Source organism: Taudactylus pleione, unplaced genomic scaffold (genome assembly GCF_031769625.1).
Source record: "Taudactylus pleione unplaced genomic scaffold, aTauple2 ptg000126l, whole genome shotgun sequence".
Taxonomy (NCBI): Eukaryota; Metazoa; Chordata; class Amphibia; order Anura; family Myobatrachidae; genus Taudactylus; species Taudactylus pleione.
Genome location: NW_028284528.1, coordinates 808,193 through 829,434, shown reverse-complemented (window position 1 = coordinate 829,434; position 21,242 = coordinate 808,193). Strand labels below are relative to the sequence as shown.

The window sequence follows — 21,242 nt, the reverse complement described above, 5'->3', positions numbered from 1 at the left end:
GGATCCTCACGAGAGGCTGGAGAGCCTGATTCTCACGAGAGGCGAAAGTGCCTGATTCTCGCGAGAGGCGAGAGTCCGCCTCTACATAAGGCGCCGAGACTCGGCGCCATTTACTTCCACGCTACGCATGCCTCTGCACTGCTCTGCTTATGTACTGGCTGTGACAGGGACAAGTGGCTGTGCTGGTAATGTGACTGTATAGAGGGCACACTGCACGCTGATGTATGCTGTGCTATACTCTGCAGATTAAGGGGGTCATTCAGATGCGCTCGGACCGGGTCGATGGGCCCCCACAGAGCATGCGCACGACGGCGACGGCGCTGTCGTGCGCATGCGTGAGACCCGCTACGTCCGACAGCGCCGGTCGTAGCGGGTCTCGATCCAAAGGGGGCGAGCTGTCGATGTTGATTGACAGCTTGCCCCGTTTGGAAGGCGGGCCGGGGGGGTGGCAGTCCAAATGGAGGCGTTCCCATGGGAACGCCTACCGTTTGTGGGCGGCCCCACTGACATCACTAGTGATGTCAGTGGAGAGCTTCCGGCTCAGACAGAGCCAGAAGCTCTCCGGTGCTTACGACAAGGGAGACCCTACCCTAGGGTCTCGTCGTAAGCCCCGATGGTCTCTGACCATCGCGACCATCACCGGAGCGGTTGTTAGAGCTGTGGGTGTTAACCCACAGCCTAACGACCGCAACAGAGGTGGGCGGTCAGGATGCAAGTGGCCGCCCAGTTTCTGAGCGACCGCTTGCATCCTCCGACCGCCTCTGAATGAGGCCCTAAGTGGCTGTGTCCAGAGACTCACAAGTGGCTGTGCTGGTAAAGTGACTGTGTATAGGGGGCACACTGCACGCTGATGTATGCTGCACTATACTGATTATAGTGGCTGTGTCCAGAGACTCACAAGTGGCTGTGCTGGCAAAGTGACTGTATAGGGGGCACGCTGCGCTATACTCTGCTAATTAAAGTGTCAAGAGTGACTCACAAGTGGCTGTGTTTACAAAAAAAAAAAAAGTACCGTGACTCCTTGGGCCTTAGCCCTCTGTGTATACAAGCACCGTGACTCCACGGGCCTTAGCCCTCTGTGTATACAAGCACCGTGACTCCTTGGGCCTTAGCCCTCTGTGTATACAAGCACCGTGACTCTTTGGGCCTTAGCCCTCTGTGTATACAAGCACCATGACTCCTTGGATAGCCCTCTGTGTATACAAGCACCGTGACTCCTTGGGCCTTAGCCCTCTGTATACAGGCACCGTGACTCCGCGGGCCTTAGCCCTCTGTGTATACAAGCACCATGACTCCTTGGATAGCCCTCTGTGTATACAAGCACCGTGATTCCTTGGGCCTTAGCCCTCTGTGTATACAAACACCGTAACTACGTGGGCCTTATTCCTCTGTGTATACAAGCACTGTGACTCCGTGGGCCTTAGCCTCCTTTGTATACAAGCACTGTGAGTCCGTGGGCCTTAGCCCTCTGTGTATACAAACACCGTAACTACGTGGGCCTTAGTCCTCTGTGTATACAAGCACCGTGATTCCTTGGGCCTTAGCCCTCTGTGTATAAATTAAAAGCATCGTGACTCTTAGTAACCAGTCTGCTCACTGCAAACTTTGGCCAATAATGGTGAAAACAATACTATAAGCTGTGAGGTGGTCTAAATTGACTGTAAATGACTGGGAATTAATGTTATTGAGGTTAATAATACTCTAGGAACAGAACAAAAAAAAACAAACATGTGTTTTTAGCTTTTTTTTTGTACATTTTTGTAAAAAATCCAAATCCAAAGTTGGACGACGAATCAGAGCCAAATCCAAATCCAACAAAAATGGTCCGACGCACATCCCTACTTAACATGTATCTAGCACCTTCTAGAATATAATAGCTAGAATCTGATTGGTTGCTATGGGCAACATCTCCACTTCTAAAAGCACATTAGTAAATATACTGTACCCCATAGAATGCTTGGTGATAGATGTCTTTTCTTTTTAACTTATTACTGAGATTAAGGGAAAGGTGCTGCCCTTCTGAAGGTTAGGGGGTCTCCCGTGTGGTCCCTGAAGTATGTTAGGTTGCCTATCACTGCACAGACTTCAGTTATTGGCAGCTGACACTTATTGATAGAGCATTTCTGTGATGCAGTCATGGTTAAGTATAATAGCACAATTCCTTTTTTATAACCAATATGATATAGCATCAAGAGTCCCACCCTACTCTTTACATCTAGAAGCTTGTACAAATAGATAGGGAGACACCGTAGGAAACAGGAAACAATATCTGTCCAGACCTCTACAATCCCCATCATCGCATGTACTGAATCTCATCAAACACATCGTGGGGCCTATTCATCAAGAGGAAAGGCCATTATAGTAGTTCACCATTGCCGTCCCGATGTGGCACACTATCCATTAATCAAGCTCCGAAAGCGTTGCTTGATTGTGGAAAATAACGCCATCTCGAGATGGCGTTAAAGATGGCGTCAGCTCGCTGATCCCCTTACCTTCCTATATGACGGAGATGCGAAGAGCAGAGCAGCCGACTTTCTGGCCTCCCCTTCCCTGGAGGGGGCAGACAGATCAGCAAATCAAGGGGGCGTGGTCACCATTTATGGGCGGAGTGGGAGGCGTGGCCACGTGGGCGCTGCATTTTGGCCCCGCCCCCGCTATACAATGCAGAGATTACAGGCATTGTGAAACAGGGAGCAGGGCCAAAATTCTGCGATTCGGCGAGACTCGCGTCACCAGGCCCCCCCTGCTGTGGGGGATTCTCTTATTACCGCGGCGGGGAGGGGGGGGTGCGCCGGAGGGTTCGGCGGCAGCCGGGAAGATTGTCTGCCTTTTCCAGGGGGCCGGGAACAGCACACGATTTTCGGGAAGCTCCCGGCTGAATCGGGAAGGTAGGCAAGTATGGTGAAGAGGGATCTATTGGAATCCCTCTGCCACCTCCATCCCTCGCTGTGCGCATGGTGGGACCTAAGCTAAAACAATCGCAGTGACACTGCTCGACGGTGTAAACTTTTGCCACTACTAATAAGCAGTGAAAACGGGACTGTTAGGGAACCGAAAAGCAGCTGCCCTGGCACCGGATCAGTAGTGAATTACTCCCGTTGAGTAGTGTCTGCCGGCACAAATCACGGTGAGTTAGCAATATAATTTGTGTGGGGCCATCGCATGATAATAATGGATAGGTACCAGGGCGGGATGCATGCTGGCGTTGGTAACACCGGTATGCATGAAGAAATGCGTAAAGGACGACTCTCTCGGTAAAAGTGGCCCTTTGTGAATGAGAGACCTCCGGGTCTAAGATGCATGAGCCGGGGCGGGAGGTGGGGGTAGGTGCTGGGAGGGAATCAGTATGAATCACCGCTGGACCTAAGCCCGGCAGATGAAATACCGTCGCCGGAAGGCCAGTAGCTGAATATCCCATAACCCTCCCCTTCCCCACCCTAACCCTCCCTTAGGGGTGCCTAACTCTAACCTCCCCCCTAGTGCCTGACCCTAACCTTCCCACAGGGGTGCCTATACCTAACCCCCCCCGTCCCCGCACCCTAAACCTAACCTACCCCCCCGGTGGTGTCTAACCCTAACCTCCCCTTCCCCAGCCTCAACCTAACCCTCCGGGGGGGGTCCTAACCTTAAGTCCCTCCAGGAGTCCCTAATCCTAACCCTCCCCCCCACGGCTAAGTGCTCCTGATGCCCGGCTTACCTATGATCGGGTGTCGGGATTTTGGCGTGGGGCTGATGATAGGTATCAGTATTTAGATGCCTATCATTAGTCCCATGCCGGGATTTCACAGTCGGGAAGCTGGCAGACGGCATTTCGACCGCCATTTTTTTTTTTTACTCTGAAATGTTGGCACTTGGCTCGGCATAATGTTAGCGCAGTGGTTGCTCCTAGCGTTAGCATATTCCACAGCTCTGTACAATGGCCAACTTTATTGTCAAGCTGGAAAACACAGGAACATAGAGTACAACCCCTCACCTCCCCTCCCCACTGCTCAACATATATATATAAAGAACAGGCAATTACCTTGAGCACACTTAAGTGTTTCAGTATGTTTCACCCCAGATTAACCTGGCATGCTGGGGCCCCCGGAGAATAAGAGTTCTGCAATCCTGATTTACAATCTCTAAAACTAATTGCCATTCACTGTCTATCAGAGCGGTCTGTTGCTACAGCAACCTATCACCCTGTGCAGCCACTTATATAATTGTTATGATTTTTTGGTAATATGAAATTGGATATTGACTAAAAACACTGCAGTGTGAGACTTTTTGATTAAAAAAAAAAAAAAATTTCCCCCCCCTGTAGAACTTTAATATATATTGTACTGTATAAGGGGTCTATTCATCATCACTTAATTTCTACAAAAGCAGATGAAAATGAACATTTTCAGCAGCAATTGTAGAAATTAACTGTCCAGGCCATTCATCAAGAAGGTAAAGCAGGATATACTGCAGATATCTCCTGCTTACCTTCCTCTCCCGGAATGGCCCGCTGTCCCCATACACTAGTATCACAGATATCTCCTGCTTACCTTCCTCTCCCGGAATGGCCCGCTGTCCCCATACACTAGTATCACAGATATCTCCTGCTTACCTTTCTCTCCCGGAATGGCCCTCTGTCTCCATACACTAGTATGACAGATATCTCCTGCTTACCTTCCTCTCCCGGAATGGCCCGCTGTCCCCATACACTAGTATCACAGATATCTCCTGCTTACCTTCCTCTCCCGGAATGGTCCGCTGCCCCCATACACTAGTATCACAGATATCTCCTACTTACCTTCCTCTCCCGGAATGGCCCGCTGTCCCCATACACTAGTATCACAGATATCTCCTGCTTACCTTTCTCACCTGGAATGGCCCCCTGTCCCCATACACTAGTATCACAGATATCTCCTGCTTACCTTCCTCTCCCGGAATGGTCCGCTGTCCCCATACACTAGTATCACAGATATCTCCTGCTTACCTTCCTCTCCCGGAATGGTCCGCTGTCCCCATATACTAGTATCACAGATATCTCCTGCTTACCTTCCTCTCCCGGAATGGCCCGCTGTCCCCATACACTAGAATGGGAACAGAATACATCAAGCTCTGAAATTACAATATTTTTGGAGCTTGACTGCAGGAGCATTCGCCATACACAGACGTAGGTCACGCATGCGCAGTAGTGTCACTGCTCTGAAAGGAGCAGTGAAGCGCTTTGAGGAGACAGCTGATTTTTGGATCAGCTGACTCCGCGCTGGAGCAATGATGCATTAGTATGTTAATTATCGTGGTCCGTTTGGACACAGACAATTAACATAACGAATAGACCCCTAATGGGGCCCATCCATCAGCGATGGATTGCTGCGATCCCGTGATGCGGCAACCCGGCATCGCAGAAATCCAACATGTTGGATTTTCCCGATTTGACTATGACGATCAAAAATTGATCGCGTTTGTCAAATTTCCGACATTTAACATTGAAAATGTCTGCAATCCGGCGACTGATCGCAGAACATCGTTGGTGGGAGGTCGGCATTTCCACCCGGAAACGCCGGAACTTCCCAACGCATCGCCGGATCTCAAAATCTGGTCTCTGATGTATGGCCACCTTAAGTCTCAAGTGATTTTACTGCAAGGTTGTTAAACTGGGTACACACTGTACGATGTATCGTATGATATATCGCTCCAACACAGATCAGAACAATATATCGTACACATCATATACTGTAGTGTGTACACCTGATCCGTTGTTCATCGCATTGTCCTGTCCTGCGCAGCAGATGAGACAATGCAGTTAACGACGTGCAGCATGCAACGAAACATCACGCCGTCATTTGCTGGATCTTGCAATTTTGTATGGCGCGTGCGATGTATCCTTACATCGGTCACCGTATCACTGGGTTGCACCATTGTATGGTGTGTATACAGCTTAAACATATTTACATTGCGGGTAAAGCTGCCTCAGCACTAATTAACTTTCGGATTCAGAAGTATTTATATATTTGCACTATAGGTATGTAAATAGCTTCTTACGCTGCAAATAACATTTGTTTTATACTACCTCACGCCTCAGTGATGTCACTGGTTTCTGCCATCGATCCTGAATTTTGGGGGGAGTCTGGGATGGTAAACTACCACTATATGAACTGGATGCACTAAAAGCGAAAAAGCCGTAAACTCCCGAAAATTTAATTTTCGGGGGTTTTACCGCTTTTCGCAAATGTACTTATGTCCTCTTCATCCAGATGGGTAAGGCAAAAGGCATTACCCAATTGAAGCCTATGGCCTTCTTTTCGGGACGCTCCCCCTTGGGAGGGATCTGATCGGATCCTTCCCATGAGCCCCTGCGGCCTGTATCCTTCTACGCATGCACAGAAAGATGCCAGAGGGACTTCTGGGTGTTGAAATCCCTCTGCCCGGTAGCATCGCAAAGCACAGCTCTTATCGGGAAAGCTGTCCTTTGGATATTCTTGGTACATACCACGGTAATGAACCGTGGTATGTACCCAAAGTCAGACGGGATGTACAGTATCGCTAATGCGCTACTTAGTACATCCCGCCCTTTATCTTGTTTTTATTAACCCTTGAGTGAGGGTACAATTCCCCTCATCGTGAATTGCCTCACCAAGGCATACCTTCCAACATTTAGCAGTCCAGAATTGGAAGAAGCCTGGAGAGGAGATGCAGATGATCAGGCCAGTAGCGAACGCAGGGGGGGTTTCTGAGCACCCAGAAACCCCCCCTGACAGAGGGGAGAGCAAGCACCACCATGTTATTAAGCCCCGCCCCCCTTGCGGCAAAATGCCTTGATTCGCGGGTCAATGGGGAGGAGCCAAAATAATGCAATAGAGTTAGAATTTCATCATTTTGCTCCGCCCCCTCCCAAATGACCTGCGAATTGCGGGATTTTGTCGTGAGAGGGCGGGGCTTATTGAAATGGTGTCTGGTCCCGTCTCCATCTCCAACCTGCAGAATGGTAACTGTGTGTACGTGCGAGCGTGAGATATGTGTGCATATGTGTGACGTGTATGTGTGTGTATATATGTGTGTGTGTAAATAGACATATATATATACTAGAAACCCCCCTTAAAAATCCTGCGTTTGCCCCTGAGACAGAGTGGTTCTTCTTGGACCCGCCCCCTTCCCCACAAACTCCACCCACTCTTCTGGACGTTTCAGGAAAGTAGGTAAGTCTGCCACGATGCAGGAATCTATTTGCAGGGGAATACTGTAACTCCAAGACACCTCCTTCCACTGTGCAAATTATGACGAACTTCATAGGCAAATGCAGGGGGGGGGGGGGTCTGGCTGCCTGGAATCCTCCTCTCCACCCCACACCATGACCACAATATTAATATATAATAACATTTTACTAGAGCTGCATGTTTTAAAGATCTCCAGTATCACAAGTTAAGTAATTACCACCACCAGTAATGATTACACCTCCACATGGAAAACATGCACTGTTAAGGGTGAACTACTATAGACCACCTATAGAGTTAAAACACTATTCAGTATACAAGGAGACCAATGTGTATATATACAATATGTCCAGGGAAATGCTATGGTTCTTCTTCTGCTCCCCCCCCAAGCTCCTCGACTTGCTCCAATGTTCTGGAATGGTGACCCCACATCTGAAATAAAAACAGCTCAGGCAGGATGGCCCTACAGCTGCACCTAATGGTTTAACTATGTTTGCTGGCCCTGTATACTGTATGTCAGAGTTATGACATACACTGCACTTTGTATGACACATATTATAGGTAGTTAAGTGCTAATTATGCCGTCTACATGGACTGGTCACATGCACTCTAAAATCAAGCATTTGGAAGCTTAAACCAGGGTTGCCTACCTTTAATATTCTCTTCCCGGGAGAAGCCCGGGTAAGAGAAGCAGCAGGGGGCCGAAGGGGGCGGGGCTTGACGATTCTCGTCATTAAGCCCCGCCCCCTAGCGGTAAAATTGACGCGATTGGGCACAATTTACATAGGGGCGGGGCCAAATGCTGTGATTCATGCAGAATCACATCTTAAGCCCCGCCCCCTTCACGGAGACCCGCGATTGCCGCGGGTATTCTCCTAATTCTGCCCACTTCACTAGGAAGTGGGCAGAATGCGGGAGAAATGCCTACCCTTCCGGGGGTGCGGGGGGTTACCCGAAAAATCGGGAGCCTCCCGCGAAAAACGGGAGGGTAGGCATGTATGGCTTAAACTCATCCCTCCCTACGTACTTGACCATTGAACCTTCCCTTTGGGATCTCCAGGAATGGATTTCCTAATGGTAGGCAGGTAGGGTGCAAACTAGATCCATATTTATAAATATTGGTTTGTCAAACTCTCCATTGTGTGGGGTGGACAGTTCGACCGTAAAGATTAAATACAAGAGCGTACAATTATTTTGTTCTTGGAAAGCTTATTTTACAACCTGTGAAACTGCCATTACTGCTGAAACGGGAGCCGTCGGTATGCCCCAATATTCCATGCATCAGAGAAGTTTGCAGGCAAGGCTGGCCTCCGTCATTACCCTACTGGCTGAGTGCACAGCTTCTCTAGGTGTCTCCTAGCAAGAGGTTTCTGAAGCTCTGAATTCTGCGGCAGTACAAGCAGCTTCATTTTCAGTAGGAGTGGAGGTCCCGAGGGGAATATACGAGTATCTGTGAGTGGCACTGTCATTAAAGAAGAGGCTTAGTCAGAGGGGTTTGCACTTTTCCAGTGTATTCAGTGCTTGTTGCATTTCACTATATGCCTCAATGATTTTTCCTTGTTACTGAAAATAAATATTGAAATAAAAATAAATTTGCGCTCTGTAAGTGGTCTCCGACATATTAAGCCCAGTAAATGAAGGCAGTAAGTGCAGATCATTATGCAGCCAGGAGGTTTAAATTTACTGTCACCAGTGAGTATGTCGAACTCACAATGCCCGCGCCGACCTCACAATGCCGGCGCCGACCTCACTATGCCGGCGCCGACATGGGTGTAATGCAACTGAGAACACCAGCTGTTATAACACGGGTAAAATGCTGTCAGTCGGGGGACAGATTAACAATGGGGTGGATGGAGCTACAACCCCAGACCTCCAGCTGGCCACACAGTTGGCTGTAAATCAAAAGTATTAATATTGTATCTAGTTTTATATCTGTATTTAGGGAGACAGTGAGGCTGACAGTAAAGGAATGTTCACACCCACATGGCTCTGGCCACTCCCACACAGCACTTTGCTGCTAACCACACCCACATAGAACCAACCGATGGTCATCCTGTTCTCTGACTGACTGGCCCATGGGCCAATCAGAACCTGGGAGCGGGGTTTCGTAGGTGGAGCTATGCTCAGTGTCCCGGCACCTTGCAAAAAAAAACTAAGGGCCTGATTCAGAGCCGGTCGCTATTAGCACTCGCTCGTTCAGAAAAAGGGGGTGGCTATTCAAATGAACCGTTCGCTCTTTGCAGTCTGTTGCCGCCTCTATGTCTGAACGAGCGAACAAAACATGTGGTCGTTTTTTTGATAAAAACGCCCCCTGGCCGCTCGCATCATACGTCATGTTCGCTATTTATTAGATTAATCGAGTACATCGACCAGCGTATGAACTGCTCGTTATTCTTGTGGTTGGTTTTTCCTACTACAAATTTGCGAGCAGTTCTGACTATAAAATAGCCCAGTGACGTGGTCAGTGACGCTGCTGTATTAATTATGCACACCCATAAAACGCCCGTTTTGACCTTTAAGCATGCCTGCATTCTGATCTCCACTCCCCATTTTCAAGCACCTTCCCCTGTTACCACCCACATACGCCTCCTCCTGTCACTCATATTAGCAGGCATTCGCTATTTAGCGAAGAAACGATTTTCGGCCGCACTGACTGGTTCGCGCATGCGTATTACGATCCGTACACATGTGCAGTTGGGCAAACATCGGTCAGAACGAACGAGCGGCCGCTTACGAGCGGCTCTGAATCAGACCCTAAAACGTTTGGTTATGCTTTACCATCGATGGAGGGAAACCATCTGGTTCTCCCCCATCGATGGTAAAAGCATTCGACATCTGCTATGAACAATCAATGATTATGAATCATCAATGGTCAATGGCCATCCCTATTTCAGCCCCAAGCCCATGTGGACCTTAATCCAGCCCTGCTCACAGTAGCATAAATGACAATAAAGCTTTGGATGGAACACTACTCTACAATGCTCTTTGAACTTTCATGTTCAATCTTTCCCTGCTACCGGGATAATTAAATTGTTAACCTCACCAACCTAACCTCAACTTCATTGGTGACCACTGAAAATTCAATTTTCAAAATGCGTCAAAAAGGATTTATCACTTATCGCCGGAACTTATCATGAAAATATAGCTGCGGCAGCTGTGTATCCATCCTGGCCCAGAGCAGTAAGGGTTAACTCATCGCTGCGCCGCGCACGTCCCTGTGGTTATGTGTTTGCGGGAGCCAGCTAGCCGGCTAGCACCCATGCTCTGGAAATTAAAATAAATAAATCAACGGTTTAAAAAAAAAAATATTACTAATCTTTGTTTTTGTTTGTGTGTTTTTTTTAAGAAAACAAAATATTTAAAAGCCACTGAACATTAAAAAAAAAAAAAATGCTTTATTTAAAAATAAAAATATTTTTCTTTAATAATTTTATTGAGGAAATCAATCAGCTGCGATAATACGATAACGGGTGTTAAGTTATCGCACACTTAGCAAGTTTTTGTTCGATAATATTTGCTTCTTTTGGCTATGCGCGCTCCCGTTTGTTGTTTAGTCCAATTGAAAAAGTCGCGATGAGGCAAACGGGCCATAATTTTATGTGTGTTTTGTCGTGTTAACTATAGGGTAATGATAGAAAGCAAGTTTTTTTTTCTGCCCAAATAAATGTTCTATTTAAATTACAGGTGCATACAAATGCCTATAAGTATATATTTGTGTCATTTAGTGGCACTTTTACAAAACATTCACAATACGCCTCTAACACCAACCTACGATCTTAAAAACACATGTCCCATTCATACAGCACCCCCATATAGTCCCACATCAATTAACCCATTTTCTGTCATTTTGCACTTTTTTACACCAAAAATTACATGTCATTAGTGGCCAAATTAAGCTAATTATATATTTATTTATTTTTGCCTAATTACCGAGACACAAATTTTTACCCTAAAAGAGGGGTTTTGGACAACTTATCACCTGCTCAGAAGGTGGTGAAAACTTTTCACCACTTTTTGCTATGGAAAATTTGCAAACTGCAAAATGGTGATAACAGAATAAACATTGCAAGGACCATGAAAATTACTACCGTTAATCACCTTTTGGTGTATTGGGCACAACGTTAAGAAAATATAAATAAAATAAAATTTAAATTTGTTCTCCCTTTGATAAATCTGCCCCTACTGTATGTCTACAAAATAATGTGTAAATTCCGGATATATAGATATACTGTATACCCAGAGCCACCTCTTACACGGATCTATAGCAGCCCTAATCAGAGATAATAATATAATATCCAGCCTCAAACAAACAAGTCCCTGACAAAGTCCTATTTCTGTGTTACCTGATCTGCCAACATTAAAATCACAACATCCACTAACCATTAATTACTCTGCTTGTCGCAAGCCCAGGAGAAGAGAACACGTAGGTGGGTAGATGTATATTTTACTTTGTGCAAATATATTTTTAAAGCGAGATATGACTACTATAATATATCTAAGTAAGGCTTATTACCACTTAGTGCTCACAAGTGAGTTTCTTATTAAATTAATAATAATACTCCACGGCACTAAGGTCATTATCTAAGCAAAAGCGTTTATGTATGTCTTTTGCACAGAAGTAATATAAAGTTTAATTTAAAATTCTCTTAATTAGATAATGACCTGAGTGCTGCGGGTTCTTGGATTATAATGTATTCTAGACCATGATTTAAAAATAAATTCTGTTTAATTAATAACTTTTTAATGCATCACTAGTGTGTGAGTATAAACGATTGTGGGAATAAGGGCCTGATTCACTACGGATCGCAACTGCGATTGCAATAGCGATTACGTACGCAGTCTCACTGCGATAGTATGCTAATCCATTGCGATGCTACGCCATCGCAGCACTACATAAGGACGCCCACTTTACCGAACACACATCCGTAATGTTTAGCAAATCTGCGAAACCATCGGTAACATCGAGTACCATCGCAGCCTCACGTACACTTGCACAAGCTCTGACCTTATTCAGGAATTGCTAACCTCATCGCACGCTATGAGGCCTCAGGCTGCGTAAGGCATCGCAATGGATAATTTATGCACGTCCATACAACGGCGTTCGAAACGCACTGGCACGCCTGCGTTTCGCCAAAAAGATGTGTTTGCAAATGGGCGATGTTTTGTCTACTGCACATGCGTATGAGGCACGCTGTGCATGTACCGTGATGGTCTTGCGACTCCGGTCGCAGAGTGGATAAAGAGACGCAGGGTGGTTGCCAAACAGAAACCGTTTGGGGGAGGTAATGAGGGAGAAGCGACAAAAACGCCAGTGTGTCACAACCATAGGGTTGGTCAGAGGTCCGATGGAGCCACCAACGCATTTTGCGGCCACCTCTGAATGAGTCCCATTATCACTTCACATTTGATTTGGTTCTTGGTGATGTTAAGTTAAGAGAAAACATCCTAGAAAATGTTTATTTTATTGAACATTGATAAAAAAAAAGTTACTAATGAGCAACACTTTGTACTGATACATATTTGAAAATAGGGGATGCTGACCCTACACTTACCCAGGACCAGCGGTTTAGTAAATGTCATGTGTAAAACTGTCACAGACTATTCTATATGCTTATTATATTATTATTATTATTATTATTATTATTGCTATTGTTATTATTATTATTGTAATTATTATTGCTATTATTATTATTATTGTTATTATTATTGTAATTATTATTGCTATTATTATTATTGCTAGTATTATTATTGTAATTATTATTGCTATATTATTATTATTATTATTATTATTATTATTATTACTACTATTATTAGGCCTATATTGATTTTTTTTTAACTGACAGGCAAAAATTCTGTGTATATTTTAGTGGTAGTCTGAAAAATCTATTTGAAATATCGAAACCTGACTATTAATCAAGAAATCATCATTGATTGGTTGCAAAATATGGATAAAAAGCAATATCTGCTCTATCGATTCCTATTCCAACTCAAATATTATTTATATATTCTAAGCAATTTTGCATCTCCTCCCTTCCTTCTGTGATTTATAAAGATTGGAATTTCTTGCCAATTAATAATAATGATAATAATAATAATAATTATTATTATTATTATTATTATTACAGGTTGAGTCTCCCATATGCAAAATGCTTGGGACCAAGGGCATATTGGACATCGGAATATTCCGTATTATGGAATATTTGCATACCATAAGGAAATATCTTGGGAATGGGACCCAAATATAAATACAGAATGCATTTATGTTTTATATACCTCTTATACACACAGCCTGAAGGTAATTTTATTCAATATTTTTAATCATTTTGTGCTTTAAACATAGTTTGTGTACATTGAACCCTCAAAAAATAAGGGTTTTACTATCTCAGTCATGCTAAAAATATTCTGTATTTCTGAATATTTGGATATGGGAGACTCAACCTGTATTATTATTATTATTATTATTATTATTATTATTATTATTATTATTAATAATAATAATAATAATAATAATAATACTAAAGATTTTAATTCTTTAACGTTGGAAGGTATTTGTTGCCTGCTGATCCATCTGTTTAAAGTTCCCTGAGTGCCGATTGCAGGATTATATATATATAATATATATACTGTGACATCACAACTTTGAACTATAGCAAGTGTCCTTTCCTTATCATATTGTTCAATACAAGAGGAATAGAATTATCTGCTCACAAGGGACCTCATCAGAGCCGCTCGCAAAAAGCGAGCGCTCGCTCTGAATGAGGACGGACGCTAATTTTTTGTAAAAGCCGGCCGCCTGGTCGCTCCCTAAGCTGTGGATACCCACCCACAGCTTTTGCGAGCGGCCAGGTGATGGTCGCAATGGTCCCGATGGTCGCGAGCATTGCGCTTGCGATGAGACCCTTGTGGTAGGGTCTAGTTTGCCGCAAGCCCCAGTGAGCTTCCGGCTCTAATAGAGCAAGAAGCTCACTACTGACATCACTGGTGATGTCAGTAGGGCCGCCCACAAATGGCAGGCGTTCCTTCAGGAACGCCTCCGTTTGTCCAGCCAGCCCCCCCCACCCCGCCTACAAAATGGGGAGAGCTGTCAATCAGCATCGACAGCCGCCCCGTTTGTAGCGAGCCCCAGAGCGAGTGAATTTCTCACTCGCTACGGGGCTTGCATACGCCGCGCATGCGCAATGCACAACCATCAACCCGCTTGCGAGGAATCAGGCCCAATATGTACTGAATATTTATAGAGTTAAAGGTCTCTGTTCTTGTATATGTGTATAAACATATTACACAAAAATGTTTTTTTTTTTTTTTTTTTAAGTCCTGGCTCCCAGAGAATCACTCTCACAGACATTCTATAATGTCTGATGTAGGTTATATAGTTTGCTGCCACTGACTGCAGCCCGGCATGGATAGGACAAGCTGTATTTGCAGTTGATTGCGGTGGAGCCCCCACTGAGCCACACAGAAGCTGAGAGCAGTCAGCACTTCAGAACACAGATAGAAAACACTGCATCCTCTTCAGTTTGCAGACAGGAAAACTGATCCTCTTTACTACATCAATTTCTCTCTTTTTAAACACTGGGGCCATTGTGCTCCGCTCTGCCGGGATTGTGCTAATATCCACATTCGTGCTGCTCTAGACTCATTAGTTCAGATTAAGAGTACTCTAGCCCTGATTCAGACCTGCTCGCGAGCGCTGAGCGCTCACAAGCGGGTCGATGGTGCCCTAGTGCGCATGCGCACGACGGAGGGAGCTCCGTCGTGCGCATGCGCAAGACCCGGGGAGCGACGGGGAAGCCGTCGTTCCAGGTCTCGCACCAAAGGGGGCATGCTGTCGATGTTGAGTGATAGCACGCCCCCTTTGGTGGGCGTGCCAGGGGCGTGGCTGCCAGACGGAGGCGTTCCCATGGGAACGCCTACCGTCTGGGTCCGGCCCCACTGACATCACTAGTGATGTCAGTGGGAGTGATTCTGGCTCTGATAGAGCCAAAATCACTCCAGGGCTTGCGGTCACCGAGACCCTACCGCAGGGTCTCGTCGCAAGCCCGATGGTCGCGATGGTCTTGACCATCGCGACCATCATCATGGACGCTCGCATAAGCTGTGGGTGGTAACCCACAGCTATGCGAGCGTCCAAGAGGCCGCTCCAAGTTTAGGTAGGAGGGCCCTGATTCAGAGCGAGCGCTCTGGTCAGAGCGCCCGGCTCTGAATCAGGCCCTCTGCCCCTCAGTCGGTTGGGTACAGGATTGAGACATTTTTAGATGCTCGAATGTTGTTTGCAGGGACAGGGGCGTATTAAGAACTTTGCTGTCTTCTGCGCCTGTGCCATCTTTGCAAATTGATCACCAGAAAGACGGTGCCATGGGCCAATCTTTGCCAGCTCCTGTGCGGCACCATCATTCTGATTACATCACTAGACAGATGGCACTGTGGGACAAGCATAGGGGAAAGGGCACAGTGGTCAGTCCTGGGTGCAGGGTGTGCAATGCAGAACCCATGGGCACGTGTGAACACCCTGCACCCATGGTAGATAGGCCACTGGGATGGGATATTAGTCATGAGAATACAATCTATCAGTACTCTAGAAACTAGATCATAGCTGGCGACTTTTCTGCAGCCAGATCGGCGATGTGGACGGGCAGACAAGTGAGCAGCGCGGGGAGTCGTGATGCCGCGCTTGCATCATTGTAAAGCAGGGGACGGAGCCAATGATGATGAGGTTCAGCGTGAATCGTGTCATCATGCCACTCGGACAGCTGGCAGTCTTTGGGAGACTTTCCCACTCTTCAGGGCATCTGGGAGAGCCACCAGAGATTCGGGAGCAGGCAAGTACGGACTAGATCCTATTCGATAGATTGAATATTGGTGCCCCCAATGGCTGCCACCACCGTGTATAGGCAACATGGGCACATTAAGCGGGATCGCTGGACGCATTTCCGGCGGTTCTAAGCCCGACGCTGGAAGACGGCGGTTCTAATCCCGACAGGTAAGTATTTTCCTATTCACTAATCTAATCCCCCCTAACCCTCCCTTAGGGGTGCCTAACTCTAACCTCCCCCATAAGTGCCTAACCATAACCCCCCCTGTAAGTGCCTAAACCTTCCCCCCCCTTCCCCGCAGGCTAACCCTCCCAGGGGGTACCTAACCCTAAGTCTCCCCCGGGAGCCCCTAACCTAACCCTCCCCCCCCCCCCACGGCTGTCCGCGCCTGGCTTTCCTTCGATCGGGATGCCGGGCGTCGGGCTCCCGGCGTAGGTAAAATGACAGGCGTCGGGATTTCGACGCCTGTCATTAGACCCTTGCCGGGATTAGACATCCTGACTGCATACCCAGTAAGCAAGTGTGATACAATTAGACCACGTGGGGTTCTGCCCCACTGTTGCCTCTGGGTAATAGTCATTTTACCAGTCAATGTAGTGGTATTGCATCGCACACTCTAATGGTTCTCAAGATTCAAATTGAAGACAGAATAACATTTAAAACAAATCAGAAGTACAGAACTCGCACAAACCTGGGGATAGGTACAAGACCATTTTCTGCAAAAGACAATGAACATCCTGTACAGCTCAGTGCGGCCCATTGTAAACCAGGCTGCTCCTTACCATCTAAATCTAAAATGTAAAACAATCCGGTAAGTGGCATCATACACAATGCCTTGGTGTCCCGTGTGGCTCGCTCACCATTTCTTTGTCATACCTGTCCCCAGCATGTCTTCCGCAAGACAGGTATAAGACGTATTGGGGGAGCAAATCGGGGTCATGCAAACACAGGAAGAACATACAAACTCCACGCCGTGAAGGCCTTGGGTGGAATCAACCCCAGGACCCCAGTGCTGTGAGGCAGCAAAATTAGCCACTGTGCCACCTTGTGTGCCATTCCAAATATCGCCCTATATCCATGTCAGATATACAGTGGGAAAAATAACTGGCTGAAATTGTCAGAGGTGCTTCAGCTAAGTATTGGCCAAGACAGCTGAAAACCTGTTGCTTTTTGTTTGTTTGTCTTTGTGTTGTAATTGTATTGCTTTATAGTTAACTATTGTCCTTCTGTTATGGTGACGCGCTGTAATAGAGGATGTAAGACTCACAATAAAAACTCCAGGCTGTGTGATCCCTCAGCGTGAAAAAAGGGTTGGGGGCTGAAGTCATTTCCAGGGCACCTCCTACATATGTGTGATGCTGTGATATAGATGTATACAGTGTGTATATATATATATATATATATAATTATATATATATATATATATATATTGTATAGGTTTTTGTTCCCTTAATAAACTGCACGGCATGTATCGTTAGCTAAGGGCCATTCTCTCATTGTGCGACACAAAGAACCCGTCTAGATCTTCCGTCGTTCCGCTGCGTGCGCCTTATTCCTTTGCGATGTATCTGTGCAGAGCACTCGGCACAACGTGAGCTTTCATTGATCTCTAGGCTGAACTACGTTGCCCATGTTTTCCCCACATGAAGGGAAACCTCTTGTCTGGACAAGTCCTTCATTAGGGTGTCAGAGACATGAGGGATAATAGGGGACGTTTACTTGGTAGAAATGTGATATATCAACATTCTTTTCCCCTATATGTAATACATCTGATTTATTCACCCTATTGTATTCTAATTCTGTGTTGTAGGAGCTGTACCAGACTTTGGTCGTGAATTAAAAACCTGGATATAATTGACAATGACTCCTGTTTTCTTGTGTTGAAGGGATTGAATACGTGCGACTGGTGAGTCCTAGTATTTATATTACAGTAAAAACTCCTATCTGCTTCTCATATAAGTTATATTATGATCTGCCACTTGGACAGACTAGAAATTGGGCAGGAATTATTATACCAACTATCTTTTTTTTCCCAATTTATTCTTTCCATGTTCTTGGCTGAAATATATATGTGTAGCCCTTATATGAATTACAGTACTTATATAAGTTGCTGCGTTATGGTTTAAATATAGCACTTCATTGTATAATCTTGCATTCAGTGGTTACAAACATACCAGTCAATAGAGATCTGATGCCTCTTTGTAAAAGTGTGTAAAGGCCCAGAATATAGGGGTCGTTGTTTCCTTCTAAAGAAAAGATGATCGGTTGCTAACAGCGCTGCCAAATGATTTATTTCAGCAAAAAGGTAGAAGAAAAAGTTCTGACAGTGATTTGCAAATTCTGACCAATACGGGAAATGTAATTCAGGACGATGTTTTGCTGATCATCAGCGTCATGTTATGCACATATTTGTCCTATATAGTACCTCAAAATCGCATGTTTCTCCTCTAAGGCAGTGTTTCCCAACCTCGGTCCTCAAGGCACACTTAACAGTCCAGGTTTTAAGGATATCCATGTTTGAGCACAGATGGTCATATCAAAGTAACTAAGGTACTAATTAAATCACCTGTGCTCGAGTATGGCTTTGAGGTGGAAGGAAAAAACATACGATAATGCTGCTGATGATGTGCCGTTCTGGGATGGCACATTGCGGCCGCCGAGAGGAACTGAATCGCACCCCCAATCAGAGACATGTGTGTGCGCATTACATAGAGATAGATGGGTATACATAGAGATGATAGTTGTGCAATGGGTGTGGTATGTAGTACAAAAGATCGACAATGTAAAGGCCGACAGTCAGTAGATCGACACCAGATGGTCGACATGCAATAACTCGCCAGGTGCAAAAGGTCAACATGGTTAGAAGGTTGACAGATTCAAATGGTCGACACATATTTTTTTAAACTTTAACCCTAATCCTAACCCTCCTCCTATTGTCTAACCCACAGGTTCTCAAACACGGTCCTCAGGACCCCAAACAGTGCATGTTTTCCAGAATCTACCTGTGGATCATTTAAAATGTGTCAGTGAGTAATGAATACACCTATGCACCTGCTCGGTGACCTGGAATACGTGACCGGTTTGGGGTCCGAGTTTGAGAACCACTGTTCTATCCCTCCCCCTCCCCCTGGTGCTTAAACCTAACTGTTGCCTAACCCTAACCCTCCCCCTAGTGCCCAACTCTAACTGTAGCCTAAACCTCATCCTCCCCCTGATGCCTAAACGTAAAGGCTGATACACACTGAACGATATGCTCCATGAGCGATGTTTCCACTGCATTGCCGAGCTCAATATCGTCAACGATATCATTCAGTGACGTCACCATCCCTCATTACCGTACTTGCAGAACCTGACGATATCGTCAGGTTGCCCTGCAAGTACGGGCGATGATAGACATCGTTAATGATCTGCAGGAGCGCGCATTGTTAACGATGTCTTGCATACAAACTGGACAATATTGAACGATATCATTATCCTTCATATCGTCCAACTTATCGTCTAGTGTGTATGCGGCTTAATGGTAGCTTAACCTTCCTCTAATGCCTAACCCTAACTGTAGCCTAACCCTAACCATCCCCCTACTGCCTAACCCAAACAGCCCCTCCGGCAGCCTAACCCTTCCCCTAGTGTCTAACCCTAACCATCCCCTTACTGCCTAACCCAAATAGCCCCTCCGGCAGCCTAACCCTTCCCCTAGTGTCTAACCCAAACCTTCCACTCTAGCAGCCTAACCCTCCCCCAAATGCCTATCCCTAACCATTCCCTCCAGCAGCTTAACCCTCCCCCAAATGCCTATCCCTAACCATTCCCTCCAGCAGCTTAACCCTCCTCCAAGTGCCTATCCCTAACCTTCCCCTCCGCAGCCTAACCCTCCCCCAAGTGCCTAACCCTAACCATCCCCTCCAGCAGCCTAACCCTCCCCCAAGTGCCTATCCCTAACCTTCCCCTCCGCAGCCTAACCCTCCCCCAAGTGCCTATCCCTAACCATCCCCTCCGCAGCCTAACCCTCCCCCAAGTGCCTATCCCTAACCTTCAAAATGTTGAAAAACCATAAAACAAAATGTGTTGACCAATTGAACATGTCAACATTTTAACCCTGTTGACCGTCTGCATTGTCAACTTTTGCAACTATTGCATGTCGACCATCTGGTGTTGACCAATTGACTGTTGATCAATGTCGATCTTCTATCTGGATACCTCTTCGAAATCCAAACAAGGAAGGTGTCACTGAACTGATACAGGCAAAAAGAGACACCAGGCAGGAAATAACATCTCTCTCTCTCTTTCGCCCCCACCTCCGAAAAGGAGCAGTGAAGTGGCTCGCGGGGACAGCTGATATCACATCAGCTGTCACCGCGCCGGAGCAATGATGAATTGCTCCGGTAGCCGCGGCAAGTCAGAATGATAATTATCAGGGTTCGACCCCGATAATTATCATCATGAATAGGCCCCTGTTTCATTTGTCAGACCTTCGGATGTATCTTTGTTTGTGAAGAGTTATTTGTATGTAATAGAATATCTATCTGCTGCATTGCTGCTGTAGGACATTGAGGGGAATTCAATTAGAGGCAAAGTTTTCGCATGTCTGACTTTTCGCTTCATTCGCCTGTTTCAATTAGAGGCGAATTTATTCCGTGCTCGTCCCCGCTTTTCTCCTAATTCAATTGCAAAACAGGCGAAATCGGAAATAGGCGAATGCGGAACAGGCGAAAAGTACTGAAAGAATTGGGGAAATCAGTCTGTACCCCAGAAAAAGATACATTAACGTAGGGAATCAATATAGATGTATACTAATAGCCCTAATAAGACTATTTTGGGTACTTAAGTTGTGTAAATTGCTTGCCATTAGCGTCTTTGTAAAAGTGGTGAAGAATGGCATAGAGCAGTATTTTTTGGTGAAAATAAGGAGTCCTGTCAAATTTGGGGTACGTGAAAATGGGTGCTAGCATGTCTCTAAAGTGAACTTTTAAAAAACGTGAAAAATCCACCCGCTGCATGCACCTGCGATCCCAAAAACACCTGACCCATACTCAGTGACCCCCAAGAAATCTATTTTGCTACTTTTTATGTTTATCCCCCCACTTTTCGCCTCTAATTGAATATGGCCCAATGTCTGCTTGTTAATTGTCATCCCTGTTAGTGTTACTGTTGGGTGCAGAAAAGCTGAAAGTTTCAGTTTTCCGTGTATGTTTTGTACAAGATTGCTTACAAGTGGGAGACTGTTCCTGCCCTGCTTCCAGCTTGT

General features: G+C 45.9%; 1 protein-coding gene across 2 annotated transcripts in view; it reads left to right on the top strand.

Annotated features, from left to right (window-relative positions):
* BCL9 (BCL9 transcription coactivator) overlaps positions 1-21,242 on the top strand; it is a 333,635-nt gene that overhangs the window by 120,001 nt on the left and 192,392 nt on the right. For both annotated transcript variants that reach the window (XM_088472558.1, XM_088472559.1), the window contains exon 2: positions 17,808-17,903. The gene's annotated coding sequence lies outside the window, so the exon portion shown is untranslated. The remainder of the gene's footprint in view (positions 1-17,807; positions 17,904-21,242) is intronic.